Here is a 15,439-nt window from a genome sequence, read left to right as displayed (position 1 = left end):
ATCATCAGCCGGACGACGTCCACTGCTGGACAAAGTATCTTGAATGAAGGAGAATAATTAAAATCTCGTTTTATATTAAAAATTAACACGCGTCACGTTATTTGAAATTTATAACTGACTATTGCTTGGTCTGACTTTAGAGATTGGATGGATTGTCTTTATTATTAACCTCAAATAATATAATTATTGAGGGAAAACTATCCTATATCTAAAGCTGTTATTTTTTTATATAAGAAGGGGCTAACGGGCAAGAGGCTCTCGGGATGGGGATAGGTGAGGAAATCGCCAATGGACATCCGCAATAAGGTGTGTCAAGAAATACGTTGCCTGCCTTTAAGGTGGGATTGCCTTTTTCTTGAAGGCCCTAAGTCTTATCTATTCGGAAAAACAGCAGCCGGTGATTGATTCCACAAAGTAGCTGTGCGAGGCAAGAAATTTCCAGCAAAACGCGCGGTTGTGGAATATCAGACGTCAATGTGATGCGGGTGGTACTTTGCACGTAATGTCCGGTGGTCGTATTCGGCCGCTGGAATCAACCCGATCAGCTCCACTGAGCACTCCCCCTGATAAATGCGGTAGAAAATGCAAAGAGAACCCACAGCTCGCAATGCCAAAAAATCAAGCCGATCGGAGATGACTTGTTCGTCGATGATTCGAGACGCTCTTCGATGTATGCGGTCAAGTGGAATAGCTTGTACGGGGTAGCACCCGCCCAGAGGTGACACAGTACTCCATATGAAGCTGAATTTGCGCCTTCTAAAGTTGCAGGTGGTGGCTTATAATGAAGTACTGTCTCGCCTTAGTGAGTACACCAAGATTTTTAGAGGCCAGTTTAGCCTTCTCTTCCAAGTGACCACGGAACTGAACGTCGCTCGATATATCGACGCCAAGTATGCCAATACAGGCTGTGGCAGTTAGAGGGGTGATCTCGAATCGTGGTATCCCCACCACAAAGGGAGCCTTCTTAGTGGTGAACGAACAAACTTTTGTGTTCTTGGGGTTGAATTGGACTAAATTTTGTCGGTCCCACTCCGGGACTTTGCAAAGCATAGTCTCGATTTCAGACACAAGTTTGTTCCGGTTCTCGTCAGAGCAGGCACATGTTTCGTCTTGACAGACATGCAAATATTTTTGTGGTTTCGCTTCACAATATTATAAACCAAACACAATCAGTAATTACTGCTACATTTAATTTGACCAACGTTAAGCCTTTTAAAAGACCCTACAGAGATAATGTAGTAAAAATAATCACAACAAAATATAATAAAATTGGTAAAAATAGTATTGGTGCCAGTTACCACTTCACTTGATAATATTCGTTTATTGAGTAAAAACAATATTTTTTAATAGTGTTAATAATTTAAATTTAATTCTATTTAGCACTGTCACCTCTCTTATTTCTTTTGGTAATTTATTAAATATTTTTACACACATAGCATGACAGTTGGTTTTAATGTGGGGTACTTGAAGTCTAGTAGGATCTCGCGATGGAAACAAAGAACAGTCACCCAGCCGAGTGAATATTCGATTCGAATAATTCGAATTCGACCCAACCGCTTGCGCCCATTTATGGGTGAGGTATGCAAGAAGATCACCAACTGAGCGACCCTGACGGAAACCACACTGGCAGTCACTGATCAGCTGGTGATCCTCTATGTATCCCAAGAGCTGGCGGTTGATGATCGACTCCATTACTTTGGAGAAAATGAAGGTAATAGCAATGAGGCGGTAGTTGGACGGATTCGTGCGTTCACCTTTCTTAGGGATCGGGTGCACTAAAGCCGCCTTCCATAATTTCGGGACTACGCCTGATGAGTAGAAGAGTCGGAAAAGACGGGTAAGGACTGGTGCCAGATTCGGAGCACATGTCCGCAGCACTATCAGGGGAATGCCATCAGGCCCGCTCGATTTGTAAATGTCCATGGTGAGCGCCTTAAGCACGGCGCCATGCCGGATTTTTACCTCCGGCATGTATGACTCGCACCGCGGAATATGCGGTGGTTGTGCACCTTGGTCATCCAGAGTCGAGTTGGATGCGAAGAGATGAGATGAATATGAGAAATTATTGTTCGATAAACGATAACCCACCATTAACACAACATTTAGTGAATGTAGTTTAGTTGTTGCTTCCAATATTTCTTCATGAGTCTAAAACTCGAGTTGTTTTCTTTTGGAACACAATTAGTGCTCTTTGAAACAGGTATCAATATGAACTTTGACGTCAGTCCTTTGAACTCTCACAGCCCCTTCTATCCATTTCCTCCCTGTTTCTATATCCACTCAACCAAGGCGGCCATAATCAGCGCATTTGTACCGGGGTACTTCTGAATGCTCTGGTGTGATAACGAAGCATGTGTTTAAAATATAATATCTGTAAAGTTCTGTATACGTGCTTTACATAACACTTTTAATATTTGAATCGTTATGAAACGTAGTAAAATAAAAAAATGTTTTTGTTCATTTTTGCCTTGTAATTATTATTTTTTTGTTGCGTAGTTTGATAGAAGGACCGAGGCAGAATTTTTTTGGAGAGAAATTGTGTATTTTGATAATCCTGTTTGATTTCTACTTGTACAATAAACAAAATCGGGTTTTTCACGCAAAACAACCTGACAGACTTTTGAGACTTCTTGTTACTGTCAAACAACCATCGAAGGTGTATTCTAAAAACTTAACACAAAGACACAAGGGTATAAACCTCGGGGAAGATATTGGTATAACAATCTACTTTTATTGAGCAGAGTAAATTTGATTGTGATGCTTTGGATAATAAGCCAAAATAATATATTTTAAATTGGATAGGGAGAAATCAGAAGTGTTCTCTTGCTTGAAAAAATATAAGGATATATTTAAGGCGCTATAGTCCTAAAAAGTAACATTTTGTGAAAATCTATTTAAAATACTTCTACAAATTACAAAAATTTATTTGAATTGTTTTATATTATCATAAAACTATGATATATAAACATAAAACTTATTTTATTCGATACTTTATTAGTATTTATAAATTTTCCTTGTGGGTTTTATCAATACGCTTTGTGAATTATTTTATATTAATTTTTAATTTTTATAATTAATAATTAATATAAATATAATATAATATAATTAATATAATATAAATAATTATTTTAATATATTTTTAACCAAACGCGACGCCTTGGTTGCATGCTCGCTCATGCCAGCAGTACGCCCGTAACCACTGTCAAAGAAGGTACTGTATTCGTGTCTCTCGGGCTCACATTACGTAAGATTTAAGCAAACAAGTACAAAGCGGGAATCATAGAAAAAAAATAATGATGATTTATATATATATATATTTTACGTATTTGTTAAAATATAAAGGTAAACTAGCTGACCCGGTAAACGTTTTGCCATATAAAGTATAATTCACGCGATAGTTTTATAAGTAATAAAATATTGCCTATATTATAGCCTGTACATAATTTTGTTCTATTGTCAATGGTTTTTGAAGCGCACGCAAAAATAGGTTTTCGATTTTACACCTTGTGTTACAAAATAGCAATTTTATTACGGATCCCTAATTTTGAAAAAAAAACACAGCCTATAGCCTACCTCGATAAATGGACTACCTTTAACTATACTGAATTTAATCATAATGATAATCATTTTGTGTTTAGGCGAACAGGATAGTAATCCTTACAAAATTATAATGGAACTTGGTTTTTTATTAAAGCGTCATAGTAAAGCAACAGTTATTGTAACCAGTGTACTGCAAAATTACCACATCAATGAAAGAAAACTGAATAATTTATTGGAACTGACTTGTAAAAATTATAAAAATTGTACAATCTTGACTTTCGTACCCTGGCAAGAAACACTTCATTTAAGATTTTTGTATAGAATAAATGAGCTTATGGACTCAATGTATTATAGGCAAAAATATTTAGTACCCGGTAGTAAAATTATCATGGGACGTGGTGCGAAAGACATTCAACATCAAGCCCAAATATCGCAGTCTGCCAAAACTATCACCAATAGTAAAATAATAAAAGGTACTATACCATATTATTTCAAGCTAAAAAGTAAAGAACAAAATAATGAACTCAAAAGTGATTCGTTTCTTCGAGTCAAGATTTTATCTTAATATATCAGAATATAGCGAGCGTTTTAAGTAAAAAGGATTTTGAAAATGGAAAAGTAGTAGATGTTATATGTCTATCAGAAACATTCTTGAATGCAGAAAACAGATCTAATATTAAATTGAATGGATATACAATGATATCAGCTTTTTGTAGACCTAAGGAAAAACGTGGTGGTGTCTGCATTCTAGCCAGAGACGATATGGAGGCTGTTAAATTTGATGTCATGGATGAGCTCTGTGCAGAATATTCTTTCCAATGTTGTGGTTTAAGAATACCAAAGCACAAATTGATTGTGATATGTCTATACCGGACGCCGAATTCGAACGTTGCTGAATTTTTGAATAAGCTTAATTTACTTTTACACAAATTAAGATATTGGGAGACCAGTAATATTGTGATTGTTGGTGATGATATTAAAACGAATCTAGAGTTTACTAATTTATTGCGAAATTATAATTTTTTTAATCATATTAATGAACCTACTCGGAAAAAATCCTGTATTCACCTCTTTGTTAGTAATATAGAAAATGCCACAGGGAAGATTCGTCAGTTAGGCCTGTCGGAACACAGCACAATTCTTAATAGTACCGACGAAAATAAATAATTCAACACCGTCGTATAAGTTTATTTTCAAATAAGATTTATGTAATCAAAACATAAACAAATTTAAGGACTGTATAAAAAATCTTAACTGGATAGACGTGTATGATGCTCAAAAATTTGACGAATCTTTTGATGAATTTTACAATACATTAATCATATTTTATACATTATGTTTTCCTCTTCTTAAGTATAAAATTAACATTTGAAATTATTCCTTTTACGGCGCCCTTCAGACCGAAACACAGTTATGCTTACACATAACTGCTTCACGTCAGAAATAGGCATCATTGTGGTACCCATAATCTAGCCGGCATCCTGTGCAAAGGAGCCCACTCGTAGGACGTGCTGTTAAAACTAAAAAAGGTGATAATGTTGTTTATTATTGTTAAGACAGAATCAACAAAATTCTATAAGGAAAAAATTTAATCGAGAGAAATTAAGACTACGACTCTTTCATGTTTCATATAAGACCAGAAGCTTAGCTTATCGTCAAATACAGGATAGTTAAAAAATGGCTGGATCAAAATCTTTGCTGTCTCGATACGTGGGTGAGAAGTACAAAATATCCCTTTCAGTCATTTTGTCAATAACAGAAATTATATAAACATATTATATTATTGTGAGTTATATAATTCTAATATAATATTATATGCATATTGTATATAATATTTATAATAAGACATAATCACTAGACTGTGAAATTATCGTTCCTGAAAGAAAAATTACGTTGAATACAAAAACACTAGAATAATGAAGATATTTAATTAATTGATAAGGATATATTTAACTGCATTTAAGTATATTTCTAAATCAAAAGAAACACAAATAATATTTAAATTCGTTGTGGTATTTATAAAACAATTATATATTTGATTTTAGAAAATACGTGATTATTTAAATCAAAATCTACATAAATTGGATGAATTTATGTATTTTTTTTGTTGATTGCATATTTAGCTTAACTTTTATATAGATATTATAATATCAGCAGTGTGTGATAAGTCTGCTAGAATACAAGCACACTTGCTTATAAAATTATTGTTAAAATTTCTTGCACTGTAACTTTACCCCGTAGTAAGAGGTCTATACCATATTTACCATATACCATAGATGACTCCTTGCCTTTTGTCTTTAAAAAGACTTGGGATGTTATAAATTTGATCACAATCTTTATATCCAAATCAATTGAAATCAAAATAAAGAATGAATTATTCTTCTACTGTGGAGAATTATTATTATTATAATTATCAATTATTATCTAAAGTGCGAAATAAATGATTTTGTATTTTTGTATTTGTATTTGTATGTGTGATTCAGTTAATTAGATCAGTTAATTAACGCAATATAGGGCATATTATATGAATAGGCACGTTGCCTTCTCTTTCTGATGAATGATCTGACTATGATCACAAATGAAGTTGAGCAAATAGCCGTCTCAAATTGCTATACTTGTTCCCCAGAAGCAAGTGATAAGTATTTTAATTGTTCTCTCCATGATATTGAAATACTACACACTAATATTCGTAGCCTTATGAGCAATTTTGATAAACTAGTGGTATTTTTGAGTAGATTAACATACATGCCGGACATTATTATTTTGACTGAGTGCTGGCTGAGTAAATGCCCAAATAATCCCTTACTAACTGGCTACTCCTCGCACATTTCGTCGTATAAAACACAAAATGAGGGCGTGGTTGTCTATCTAAGAGATTTCTCTGATACCACTGTCGAAATCTCTTTATTAAATGAGGCAAATGCTCTTCTTCTTAAATTCTCAAATAAAGCTGCCTTCATCGCAATTTATCGAACTCCTTCTTATAGAGATTTGACTAATTTTCTTCGCAGCCTGGACAGTTTACTCAGTAGCTTAACTCAATTTAAAACCGTAGCCATCATTGGTGACATTAATCTAAACATTACTCCTGGGAACACCGACCCAAATGCTGATGAATACCTCAATCTTACAGCTTCACATGCTATGTTACCAGCGTACACTCTACCTACTAGACTCTCAAACTGCATTGACCATGTGATACTCCGGACTCAAAGCTCTGCTACTACTCTTATAATTGATTCTCCCATCACTGACCATACTCCTATTTTAAACCTTTTGCAACGTCAATGTAATAACCAAAACCCCCCACTCCACCAAAGTAAAAATTTATTTGCCTCAGATTGTGGAACAAATTGACAGCACAGATTTTTCCTCAATCTTTCAGTGTCATAACCCGAATGAGGCTGCCGAATCTCTTGTTTCCATCATGTCCTCAGTCATCAATTCGCACTCACATATTTCTCAAATTCCCAGTAGAAAGCGCATCATTAAGCCATGGATTACTCCTGGCCTGCTGAGGTGCATACATCACAGGGATAAGTTGCACCGAAACTTTATAAAAAACCCTGAAGATGAGACACGCAAACTAATCTTCTGTCGCTATCGAACCTTCTGTAACAATTTCCTAAAAAAAGTGAAGCGTCAATATGAAAGTTCCGAATTCGAACAGGCTAGAAACAGTCCAAAAGCTACATGGAAACTCATCAAACGTGTAGCAAGCTTAAGCAAAAGCAGAGATACGGCCTCTGACCTTCTAAACTCTAGTGCTGAACCGTCGCAGGCTGTAAATAATATCAACACTTACTTTGCGAATGTGGGTGGACTTTTGGTGGCTAATATCAAACAGTCTGTTCTTTATAAATATATCTCCGAGAATCGTTCTGAATTTGAGATACTAGGCACATCCACGACATCCGCACCTCAATCAATGGCTCTTCACAGCGTGGATAGTGCTGAGCTGGAAAACATCATCCTTAACCTTAAAGAAAATTGTGCAGTTGGATTTGACGGTATATCCCCCGAAATTGTGAAGGCGACTCGGCACACTCTTATTCCTATTCTCGTTTTCATCTTTAACCTGTCTTTTTCAATAGGAATTTTTCCTGATGTTTTCAAAACTGCAGTTATCCACCCTATCTATAAGTCGGGAAACAAGGACAAAGTCTCTAATTACAGACCCATTTCAGTGTTGAGTACCCTCTCAAAGATATTCGAAAAAGTGATAAACCATAGACTAACCAAATACCTAAATAAATTTCAACTTCTTTCTAATAATCAGTATGGATTTAGAAGTGGAAAATCCACCGAAGATGCTGTACTGGAACTTTCTAATACGGTTATTAACCACTGGGAACATAAATACAAAACACTAGGCATATTTTTAGACCTATCCAAAGCCTTCGACACTGTTTCCATTCCCATTCTTCTCTCAAAGCTAGAACACCATGGTATTCGTGGAACGGCCCACAGTCTCTTTTTTTTTTTTTATGGAATAGGAGGACAAACGAGCGTACGGGTCACCTGGTGTTAAGTGATCACCGCCGCCCACACTCTCCTGCAACACCAGAGGAATCACAAGAGCGTTGCCGGCCTTTAAGGAAGGTGTACGCGCTTTTCTTGAAGGTACCCATGTCGTATCGTCCCGGAAACACCGCACAAGGAAGCTCATTCCACAGCTTCGTGGTACGAGAAAGAAAGCTCCTTGAAAAGTGTGGAGGACCGCCACATATCCAGATGGTGGGGATGATATCGTAACTTGTGGCGTGTCGTGCGAAGAAGAAATTTGGCGGCAGGAATCAGGTTGAACAGCTCTTCGGAACACTCCCCGTGATAAATGCGGTAGAAGACACACAATGAAGCGACGTCTCTACGCAATGCCAAGTGATCCAGCCGTTCACAGAGTACTGGGTCCCCGACAATTCGAGCTGCTCTGCGTTGCACGCGGTCAAATGGATCGAGCTGATACTAGGGTGCGCCAGACCAGAGATGACAGTAATACTCCATGTGAGGCCGGACGTGCGCTTTGTAGAGCGCTAGAATGTGGGCCGGCTTAAAGTATTGCCGTGCTCTATTTATGACGCCCAGTTTCTTTGAAGCCAGTTTGGCTTTGCCCTCCAGATGGCCACGGAATTGGCGATTGCTCGAGATTTCGAGACCCAGTATTCCGATACTAGGCGAGGCTTTAAGGGAAGTGTTCTCGAAGAGCGGCAAATGGGGTTTTTTTAGTGGTAAACGCGCAAACTTGAGTCTTCTGGGGGTTAAATTGGAAAAGGTTCAACTTACCCCATTCCGCGACCTTCTCGAGAGAGGACTCGATAGAAGACACAAGTTTCTCCCGGCACTGGTCGACGTTTTCCCGAGAGAGACCTGCATGGCCCGTGTATACGGCATCACCAGTGCTGTCGTCTGCATAGCAATGCATGTTGGCGGTGTCCAACATATCATTGATATGCAGAAGAAACAGCGTGGGAGATAGCACACAGCCTTGGGGCACTCCAGCGTTCACGGGCTTGGGATTCGAGCAATAACCGTCGATAACGACCTGTATGCTGCGCCCAGTGAGGAAGCTGGAGGTCCACTTGCATAAGCTCTCGGGAAGCCCAAATGATGGAAGTTTTGCGAGGAGCGCCTTGTGCCATACACGAACAAAGGCCTTCGCTATATCCAGACCAACTGCCAGGCCTTCCCCCTTGCTTTCAATAGCCGCCGCCCATCTATGTGTTAGGTATACCAGAAGATCGCCAGTCGACCGACCATGGCGAAAGCCGTACTGCCGGTCGTTGATCAACTGGTGAAGGTATACCAAGAGCTGGCGGTTAATTATGCTCTCCATAATTTTAGAGAGTAGGGAGGTAATAGCAATAGGCCTGTAGTTTGCCGGATCCGGACTGTCTCCTTTTTTTGGGATCGGATGGACAAGGGCTGACTTCCATGAATCAGGGACTACGCCTTTTGAATAAGAGTGCCGGAATAAACGCGTTAGCACCGGCGTCAACTCAGCGAAACACGTTCTAAGCACGATTGGAGAAATGCCATCCGGTCCGCTCGACTTCCTGACGTCCAACGAAAACAGAGCTCGCCTAACAGTTTTCTGTCGGAACTGTACTTCAGGCATGGAGCTCTGACACCGCGGGATGGTCGGCGGTGTTTTTCCGTTGTCGTCAAGAGTCGAGTTGGAGGCAAAAAGAGTGCACAGGAGATCGGCTTTCTCTTTTGCCGTATGGGCCAGGGTGTCATTCCTCATGTGCAACGGCGGCATGGACGGCTGGTTGATGTTACCAAGAGCAGCTTTCGACAACGACCAGAACTTGCATGTTCCGGTCGGGTAACTGGAAAGCTGCTCGCTAATTTTGACGACGTGCTTCGATTTCACACGGGCGATTTGCCGCTTAAAAAATCTGGAGGTACGGTTATATTTCCTCTTCAGAACTTTGCAGTTCGGATCCTTTGAGCCCAGCGCCGCAACCCAAGTTCGATACGCCTGTTTTTTGCAGTCAGATGCTGCTTTAACTGACGCATTGAACCAGGGCTGTGATCTGCCACCGATCGGTACTACAGAGCTTGGTATAGAAATATCCATGCCCTGCAGTATCACATTGGCTACTGCAACGGCGCAGGCACTAGGATCATCCGAAAGGAAACAAACCCTGCCCCAAGGGTAGGATGCAAAAAAGGAACGCATCCTATCCCAATCTGCTGACTTGTAGTGCCAAACGCGGCGGGTCGCTGGTGGTCTGCGACGTTGGCTTCGGATAGGCACTTAACTCCTGACCAGGCAATGGTCGGACGTTCCGAGAGGGGCGTCGACAGAGACCTGGTAACCATCGGGATGTGTAGTCAGCAGAAGATCTAATAAGGACGGCATGTGGCTATTCACATCCGGGAGCTGCGTCGGCGACTCAACCAATTGGGACAGACCATACGCCAATGCAAAATTATGCACGGATCGCCCTGCGTAGTCTGTGGTACGTGATCCAAGCCATTCGGCATTGTGCCCGTTGAAATCACCCAAGACTACGATTTCAGCGGAGGGGATCTGAGCAAGCACGTCATCAAATGCCGCTTGAACGCAGCCCATGAGGTGATCCGTTTCTGCGTTACCACTATGGGATCTGTAGACACACGCATAGATGCGGACGCGGTCCTCTAAATCTACGCGGAGCCAGAGAGTAGACAGGCCCCTACCCTCAAAATTGCCGAGACGGCGACAGCAGATATCCTCCCTAACGTACACACATACCCCGGCATGAGGCATGAAATTATGCTCAATTTTGTACCTGGGGTACGTTAAATATGACGTATCGCTAGGTCGAGATATCTGCGTCTCCGTAAGGAAACACAACACTCTTTTTTAGGACCGCTCTCATATTTTGTTGGGGGGGGGGGGAAGGACGGGGGGAATGGCCTCCGGTCCTCGACACTAACTTATGCGAAACATAGCGGCACTAGGCCGCTACTTCACGCCGGTATTCTGTGCGAGTGTGGTAAGTAACCCGGACGAGTCTGGCCCGATTGTGCTGACGTCATAAGACAGCAGCGTGACTCTCCCACTTTCAAAAAGCCCGTAGTCGCCTCTTACGACACCCTTGGACCTGGGACTACCCTATTCTTTTTTCGCCCCGGGGCAGCACACGGCAAGTCTCTTCAGGAGTTATCTTACAGGTCGTAAATAAATAACAAAGCTTGAAAGTTAACAGAGCAACCAGGAGACTCTCACTTTCGGTGTCCCCCAGGGCAGTGTCTTGGGTCCCCCACTTTTTCTTATATACATGAATGAGCTGTGTCAGTTATCCTTACCCAACTGCAAAATTATAGCTTATGCCGATGACACAGCTCTAATTGTTCATGGTAGGGACTGGACTGATACATTCCTCAACTCTGAGTATGCCTTGACCACAGTTATGAGGTGGCTGACCAAAAATCTCCTTACTCTAAACGTCAATAAAACCAAATTTATCACTTTTTCTAATACAAAATCTAGTCAGCCTTCTACACCGATTGAAATTCGTGCGCATACCTGTCCAAACCGACACGAAAACTGTGGTTGTCAACAAATAGAAAACACTGCTACTATTAAATATCTTGGAGTTACTCTTGATAGCAATTTGAAATGGAAGCAACATATTTAACTGAAGCTCGTGTAAGAAAACTTATATATATATTTAAAAAGCTCAGAGCCGCAGCCGATTTTAGCTGTTTAATAACTGTGTACTTTGCGCTTGCCCAGTCTGTTCTGGGGTATTGCCTTACGGTATGGGGTGGTGCCGGTAAAACAGCCATGCTAAGGGTCGAGCGTGCGCAGAGAGCAGTTCTGAAAGTGCTAGCAAGGAAACCAATCCGATATCCGACAACCGATTTGTATACCCTTTGCCAGGTCCTCTCAGTTAGGCAGCTATTTATATTTCAAACTGCTCTTCGCAAACACTCCAAAATTACCTATGACCCCAAATGCTGTACCACACGCCGCTCAAATAGGGTATGTAATATTGATTCACGTAGAACCATAGCTGCAAGTCGCCATTACAAACACATAAGCTCTAAAATTTATAACAAAATCAACAAAAGCTTAAACATCTACCCACTGACCAAGAGGAAATGTAAAGCGAAACTTGACTCCTGGTTAAAAACATTAGATTATGAAGATACAGAGAAACTTGTGGATGTGTAAAATATTCATCACTCCCTCATACACCTAAGAAAACCACACACAGCACAAATGTAACAAACTTCACTTACTATATACGTATCTCTAACACTCACCCACACACTTCACCCAAAACTAAACACATAATATAATAATAATGAGTAAATATGTTTATTTAATCAAAACAAATCTTATAACTATATTTACAATACTACGACTACATAAAATTAAAACTATCATTACGTGGAAGCGTACCAAGAATACTGGCAGCATTACCCCGTTGGATAGCAAGGCTGATCCGTTGACCGAAATAGCTGCCAGCGCTTGGGTTTCCAGTAGCCTTATTGAGGCGCGAAGATAGTATTTTGAACATTCTCCGCGCCTCTGGGCCCCACGGGCCAAGTGTCTCGACACCAAACGGCACAAAGATGTATGACTCACTGAGACCAACATATTTGCGACGCTTGCTGTCTTCGGCAGTCGAAGCAGCAGCCCCAGCACCAACTGACGTAACATGGACATGAGAAGGAGCCAGAGTGTCGACGCAAGTAGCGTCCCACACCAGCGCCCTTCCCCGTGCCCAAGCCACCAGCGTCATTCCATCAGGACGCTTGCCATCGCGGCGGGTAATACCATTTGGCTCTAAAACAGCTGGTATATTAAGAGCGGCAAATGCCCTGCGGATGACTTCATTAATGCTGGCGTGACGACTGATACGGCCTGCCGATTTTAGGCAGGATAACCCGTGGCGTCCAAGAGCATCTACCTGAACGCCACATCTACATTGATGTGGTTCATTCAGTTTTATACCTAGCCGGAGTGATACGCATATTGACAATGTCATATTGTCAAGTAGCGTTCCAATCGGCGCAGAAGGCAAGGCTTGTAACCAAAAGCCCGACTCATTTTGTGTCACGGCCAAAAGACGAGCACGCTCTGTTATGTCAGTAGATGAGATCAATAGATCATCAAAGGCTGACTTACAAAGAAGTGCGTCCCATGCTTTTTGACACTTTAAATCGTCTGGAAAATTTTGAATGTTTGCAATATTTAGCCAAGCATTGTTAGCTTCGTTCAAATACACAATCTCTGAGTTACCTGATACATGATTTACAATTCTAGTAACCAAAGGCTGCGCACTATGAACTGAAGATAGAAATGCTGGTAAGGCAACGCCCGAAACTTTGCGAGTACCCAAACCACCAAACCGTATCGGTAAAGAGGCTTGAGACCATGCACGATCTGTAAACGCGCAATTCAAAACGGTTTCTAAAATATTTTTAAGTGAAATATCAATCACATCAAGCAAATTTGGAAATTTCCATAACGGGCTAGACCTTAAGAGGTACGTAAATTTTGGAACAAATAAACAAGACCGAATAATAGTTAAGGCCATATGAGAATTAATTTTTAATAATCTGTCCGAAACATTATTAAATTTTTTAATGTGATCGTTTAAGATCGTTGGAATTGAAACAGGAAATAATGGAGCTCCAAGAAGGTCAAGTGAATTCTTATCCAAAACTTTAATATTGGGGGCCAGAACATTAAATTTATTGGTAATATCAACCCGGTCTGAAATTTGGAAATTTTCGCCGATAAAAAGCTCGCATTTTGAAAAATTTAACTCAAGGCCGATTGAGCTAAAACTTTCTATTACAACTTTCAAATCATCTAAAACAGAGTCCACTTCACCACCCAAAGTACCATCATCCAAGTACCAAACATTAAATTTTGATTTTAGTTTTGTTATGGCGGAATGAATGGCAAGGCTAAATATTGCTGGACCAAGAGGGTCGCCTTGCTGACAGCCAACAGAAGACCAAATATTATGATTTTTGAATAATAATTTGGATGGTTTACTATAACATTGCCAAATATAATGATATACTGAAGGAATTGAATTTTTAACTTCTCTCAGCAGAGCTCCCCTATCAACAGAGTTAAAAGCATTTTTCACATCTAATTTTAAAAAGACATCACCAGAGTTCCTCTCCAAAAAAGTTCGCGCAGCGTGGACTGCAGCTTCGCAACCACTTTTGCAGCCGAAACCCAACTGAGTTGGAATGAATTTAGTTGATAGGATAATAATGATGTATATATTTCAAATCACATGTCCTGTACTATTTTTTAATGTCTTCTATTAATAACCGTACTCTGTTTACTATTTAGATCTTTGTGCATGGAACATCATTCCTTATTGTATTCGGAGAAGGGCGTTGTTAGCTGCGCTGCAGTTTATACTTTTGCAGCTATCATCGTTTTTACTTGTTTGTATTATCTTTGTTAAATTGTTCCAAATAAAAGTTTTATTATTTATTATTCTTCATCGTTTTTCTTTTGAAACTGAAGGTTTCTTACGTTATCATTCTTATTATAATAAAAATTCTCTCAGAAATGTCAGTACAGTTGGGTGAGACAACATGAATATAAAAAATAATAAAACAAAATTAAGAGATCTCATTTGATCCTCTAGTCCAAACTTTCAACCCCTCTATTTCGAAATCTAAATTCCTAAGTAGTGGGATAAAAACAGCTACTAATAATAAGTGACCAATTGCCATACTTCCTATCCGTTGTAAGTTATTAGAAAGAAACCTTATTACTGGTTTTAGAAAAACCCGATCAACCGACGATGTAATGTTTCAGCTTTCAAATACAGTGGTAAGGAAGCTGGATGCGTGCAGGGAATAACTGTCTAATAATTTTCCTAGATATTGGCAAAGCATTCGATACGGTATCTACTGAATTCCTAGTAAATTAATCAAAACATATGTGTGTGGTCAACAGTTAGAATTATTTCAAGAGGAGAATTTAGTGTGTGCGTATTCGCCACCAATAGCCCTCGCGATGTTATCACAAGATAACATCATCTCAGGGAAGTATTTGGCGTTACAATGTTTTAGTTTAGCCCCATAATTGCTTTCGTCGAAGATACTGCTTGCATATTTCGGTGAGAAATTGGGGGGGAAGTTTTAAATGCTCAAATTGGTTTTAGTAAAATTTCTATCTGGATTTAAGTTAATCTCTGTAGCCTAAACATTGTTAAATTATTGTCTTTCTCAACTTTTACAAATAGATAAAACTTTCACCCGACAGCAGATGCTTTCTAAGATTAACCCTATCCACTTGCTCCTTATATAACCAAAATAAAATTCAGTTTATTCACGTAGGTCACGGAAATGACACTTCTGAATGTCAAAAAAAAAATGTTATTGAATCTATCGCTACTTCACTCTTCACTTCACTTGCCAC

This window comes from Leptidea sinapis, chromosome 42 (assembly GCF_905404315.1).
Source record: "Leptidea sinapis chromosome 42, ilLepSina1.1, whole genome shotgun sequence".
Classification (NCBI taxonomy): Eukaryota; Metazoa; Arthropoda; class Insecta; order Lepidoptera; family Pieridae; genus Leptidea; species Leptidea sinapis.
Note: the sequence above shows the minus strand (reverse complement) of the source record.